Genomic DNA, 5,799 nt, shown 5'->3' on the forward strand with positions numbered 1-5,799 from the left:
AGGATAATAATACCAGTGTCTCCTCTGGTGAATTCTGTTTTCCTGTATTACAACTCTAGAGCTGATGAACTGAGTGTTGTTCCATGTCAAACAAATATTAACCATTAATTCTGTTTGTTCCTCATCTTGTCTTGCTACAACCATTAGCTGGGGGAATGACCAGACATTCTTTCTTCTTATCTGGGGACTTTATAATCCCAAGGTACCACACACAGTGAATGTGAACACGAAGATCCAGTTTTTACAACATATAGTCAAAATATCATTTGATGAGTATTGGCACTACACTATAAAAATAAAATAAGTAAACAGATATGTTCTTTACATCTATTTAGTTTAGTTTTGTTTCAGGTAGATCATGAATGATCTAAATTCCACTCTGTCTTCAAATGAGGTTTAGAATTAAATCCCAATTTGTCAGCCATGTACACATAGGCAACATAGATTCAGGAGGGTGTGTGTGTGTGTGTGTGTGTGTGTGTGTGTGTGTGTGTGTAACAATGCTGACTAAGGAAGAGGTCATGATTATGACAGAGAAGCAGAGGACACAGGAATGGAATAGGAGAGAAAGATAGGAATCCTACACATCAGTCCTGTGTGACATTCTCAAGAGAATACAAAAATAATTAAAAGCCCTCCTTGGTTTGTGGTGACATAGTCACACTATGGACTTATGAGTTCTGGTCTAAAAGATATTGTATATAGAGTGGAATGTTGTAAAATGATTTGTTGTTGTTGTTGTTGTGTCCTGTGTAATATGGTACACATTGGTAGCCAGAATTTTGGAGCAAAAAGAAAAAAATAATAAAGGGGAAATTCTTTTTTTGTTGTTGTTGTTTTTTTGTTTTTGTTTTTGTTTTTTTGAGACAGGGTTTCTCTGTATAGCCCTGGCTGTCCTGGAACTCACTTTGTAGACCAGGCTGGCCTCGAACTCAGAAATCCACCTGCCTCTGCCTCCCAAATGCTGAGATTAAAGGTGTGTGCCACCACCGCCTGGCAGGGGGAAAAATTCTTAAGTGGCAGCCTATAAAGAACAGTGTTGAAGAAGAACAGGGTAGGATGTTACAGGGGTTGTTTCTAAAAGTCCCAGTACTGCACTGAATATACACAGGAGGCTCATTCAAGACAACGGAGGATCCAACAGAGAAAGCTGAGGCTCTAAATGCTGAAAGAAGGCAGGCTTGAGAAGTCCCTGCCCAACCTCCCATGCTAATCTAAGAACATGGAAACAGAAAATCAGTATAAGTGCCAAATAAAATACTATTTGTAATTTCCTGGATCTGTTTTGGTTAATAATTGTCAGTGTACAGTTTATTTTACTTTTTGGCTCAGTGAGAGCTGATTATTTATAAGGTCTTAGTTTAAAGAAAATCAGATAGTATTGTAATGTACATATATATTTGATGCAACCCAATAGATAATTTTAATAAGGAGGCTGGTACCTAGATCAATAGATAGTAACTCGTTCACTACAGAAGGATAATTTAATTACTTCTTCCATGTCTCATATTAAGAAAGTGCTTTGAAAGTTGTTACTATTGATCCCATACAATTAAGAGGCATTCAGGTTAACCTCATTTATTGTCACCACTTCTCTTATCAGGGAAAATACAGTTATCTTGTGCCATTTACTGATGGAGAAGTCGAGGTTTTATGTGATGTTTTTGCTTGTCTTAGACAGTCTGACAAGCTAGAAGCATACATGGTTCGCACCAGGCTTTCTAGCTCCAGAATGTAGGGCATTGATACTCAACAGCACAGTGCAGTTTCTTGCGATTCTTATTTTGTACATAGAAAGAAGTGTTTTTATATTCTCAGCTTTTTTTTTTGTCCCTTTTTTGATGTGCATAGAGTTCTGGGCAGAGTGCCAAGGTTTACTTTGTTTGTGACAGTGCCTCTTTTGTCTTTATTGGGACAGCTTCTTTTTCTTCCTGAGCTATTGATGAGAGGGAACATTGTCTTTGGTTTTATAGATGGTGAGCACTGAATAAGATATTCTCAGGTATAGACTTGTGCTTTATCACCGAAAGAAAATGACGGCAGCCACCACAGTTGAGTATGTGAACGCTGCTTCAGAGTCCTGTCATCTGTCAAGTGGAGTAGTGATTTTTCAGTTTCTTTAGAATTTCCATAACTGTAGGCTATGAAAGTCACAATTCGAGGGCCATAAGTCAATGAAAGATTGCTGGACAAAAACTTTCTGAATGCATCAGGCTGTACTTTGCTTGCTAGCTCTGCTTCTTAATGCTGAATACTTCTAAAGAAATGAATGCCTTGTGATAAAAATCAATTCATTTTAGTTAATCATATTAATGCATTTTACACATATGCCAATTTGCCTAGTGAACATATAATTAGTATCTTAGATGCCGATAATATTTTAGTCTAGAAATGATATTCAGAGGAAGCAGTCCATCCATCCATCCATCCATCCATCCATCCATCCATCCATCCATCCACCCATCCATCAATGTGTCTGATTGGAAATCAAGACCACATTCTTATACTGGACTATCCCCATCTAACTGCTGCCTTTTCTGAAGCAAGACACCTGCTTCAGATTTCACCTGTCAATACAATTATGGCTTGGGGTCAACTCTCCTTATAGCTGTGCTTCACCTCCCCACTACACACACATGGCCCTTCAGATTTCCCACAAACCAAGGTCCTTGTTCATTCTGAGGGGTTTGTAGTTCCATAACTGATGGTCAAATAAGTCAGTAGGGCATCTCATGCCAGGATAATTCTCTGAGAAGAGAGAAATGTTAAAAGCATGATCTTTAATGCAAGTTTGACTTTCCTCTCAAAGTTTTATAAAACTTCATGTTTTCAAACCTCCCAAAGTTTTCTGCTGATTTTGGTTGTCTCTTATTAGCAGCCGTTCTCAGTGAAATGCTTTGATGAGCCTTCTTGACTCTCTCTTTCTGTTATACCATCGAGTACTGCACATTCCCTGCTCACACATTTTTCTATTAGCTCATTATCACTTAACCTGTAAAAGAATCAACAAATCAGGAGACTTTGGGTGACAGTCTTCATTCTGTAGCTGCTGTGTGCATTTAACCGATTAGCTGGCATGGCAAAGCCTTATTTACACACCTGGAGAACTGGCAGAATAACTTGGCATTTGTATGAAGATTAAAAATGCTGTCAGCAAAGCTCTATGCTCTGGATGATTGGATTAGTGTCTTTCTTTCCTCCATCTTTGTTGGAGTGTTACAGTGCAGGCCAGCATAATCCCCAGCATAGACCTTCTGGGAAAACTCATCTCGCTTTGACCTGCTCCCTTCCACTGTGTCCCACTCATCAGGTCTGACTTAGCATCCTAGGGTCTTACCTATAATGAATAGAACCTAAAGGCAGCTTACTTGGCTCTATACAGTCTGTCAGCTACCTTATACCTTTTGGTACTCAGCAAAAAAGTCCCTTTCCAATATTTCCAGGTATTTTGAATTACTTGCCATTTTACTTCTTGTGATTTAAAGAAAATAAGTACGAAGATGGTAAGTATCGAGAACTGAAGAAAAACTGTAATTACAGAATAAAATGGAAAGAAATGGCCAAGATGAAAGAGCAGGTGAAGCATGTACACACATAGGAAGAAACCCTTCCTAAATCTCCTAGATTGACCAATAAGTAAGAGGGAGAATGGAGGTGCATAAATGTCTTGTTAGGAAATGAGCTGGAGATTTCCAAATGAAGGAGCACATATGTTCTGTATAACTTATGAAAATAGGTCCACAGAGGGGCATAATAGTGTACCTGTAGTCTATACTATGTACCAGACTGAGACAAAAGACTACATCAGCAAACAAGTTTGGGATCAGCTTTAGCAACATAGTGCCATACTGTCGCTAAAGGTGTTTTACAAAACAAGGAAGAAAGAAGAAAAGAAAGGCAGAAATCCACATTCAGGCACTACCATGTTTCAATGAACTCAAAGAATCTCTTAAAGCAGAAACAAATGTTGAAGTCATAGGAGACAAGTTTTAGAACATCTTCAGCAACCAACAACTACATTCAATAACTAACAACTATATTCAATCACCAACAACTACACAGAAAGCAGAGGTATCCAAAGGCAGATACAGGAAGAAAAAAGACTTCTAAGTTTCATGATGGTAAAGTAGGGCTAAGTACATTATCACTGTTGTTCAGTCAGAGCAAAATGGTTGCTGGGGAAGAGTTCCCAAAGACTCAGGTGTTTGAGGCTTATTTCCAGAGTCTCTGGTATTTCCGTGAGTAAACAGAACCTGCAGGAGGTGGAGAGAATGGGAGGAAGTTGAGCAAATGAGGGTGTAATCTTGAAGTGAATATTCAGATCCTGTCTTCTTTATTTGCTTCTCAGAGGCCATAGGCTGGCAGGTTTTCTCTAATATCTGCCAACTGTGGGGCACTTCCTTGCTAATGGTCTATATGCAATAGAGCTTACTAAATATGATCAGAGACTTCCAGATATGCCAGCCAAAATAAGCTTTTGTACTTCATTAGTCAAACTTGGCTATTTTATTTTACTTCTTTAATCACAATGACAAAAAGCTGACTACCATATAAAAATTCAGTCAGTAGTGGTATTTAGTTCTCATGTGTTGTCCCTTTCAGAATCTCCCTGCCTTTGCTGATACCATTGTATGGGTTGGGTTCATTTTATCCATTCTTTTTTTTTTTTTTTTTTTTTTAAAGATTTATTTATTTATTATATGTAAGTACACTGTAGCTGTCTTCAGACACTCCAGAAGAGGGCGCCAGATCTCGTTACGGATGGTTGTGAGCCACCATGTGGTTGCTGGGATTTGAACTCTGGACCTTTGGAAGAGCAGTCGGGTGCTCTTACCCACTGAGCCATCTCACCAGCCCCATTTTATCCATTCTTATTAGTCAAAAGTGTCATGGTATCCATATGTTCATGTGTTCATATCTGTGTGCCAGTGTCTAGAACAGACAGTGAGAGCTCTAATGCTATCTCTAAATGGATGAGTAAATTAGCAAAGAGTGGCAGGTCTCAAAACATGTAGTCACTATAAATATAAATTATAATAGTTACAGCAAGTTAATTGTGTTGGCTTCATCATCCTTCTGAGATGGTAAACAACATTTCTCTTATTTTAGTAAATAGTGAGAGAGGGACTTAAACACTAAACACCCTTCTGTCCTTCTTGGCCCGAGCTAAGTAAAAACCATTCTTTTTGGCATAAACCCAAAGGAAGACAAGTCATACACAGGTGTCAGTGTCCTAGTATCTGCAGTGGGTAACTTAAGCCTCACAGAATTCCCCAGTTCAGGACAAGTTCACCACGCACATGTGGTTTTCTTGATACCTCTTCATTTGTTTTAGCTAAGAATGTAGTTGAACATGGTAAGGCATGTTTGAAATCCTCACATTCAAATTCCAGGCTAGTCTGAACTACGCAGTGTGAATGCATCATTTTATCTTAAAAAAAAAAAAAGTCTAATTCTAAATAGTGTCTCTACTAGTTAGTGCATTTTTATATTGTGTTAGGGTTTGGAAAGTATACTATTTTATACATTGTAGGAGCTGTGGCAAATATATTGCCATTTAATTTACTCCTTCATAGAAGTTGAATGCATTCGTTTATTTCTTTTTTTTTGTCTGTTTGTTTTTTTTTTATTAGGTAATTTCCTCAATTACATTTCCAATGCTATCCAAAAAGTCCCCAATACACTCCCGCCACCCCCAACCCCCCACCCACCCACCCCTACCCCTTGGCCCTGGCGTTCCCCTGTACTGGGGCATATAAAGTTGGCAAGTCCAATGGGCCTCTCTTTCCAGTGATGGCC

This window comes from Mus caroli, chromosome 3, assembly GCF_900094665.2.
Source record: "Mus caroli chromosome 3, CAROLI_EIJ_v1.1, whole genome shotgun sequence".
NCBI lineage: Eukaryota > Metazoa > Chordata > Mammalia > Rodentia > Muridae > Mus > Mus caroli.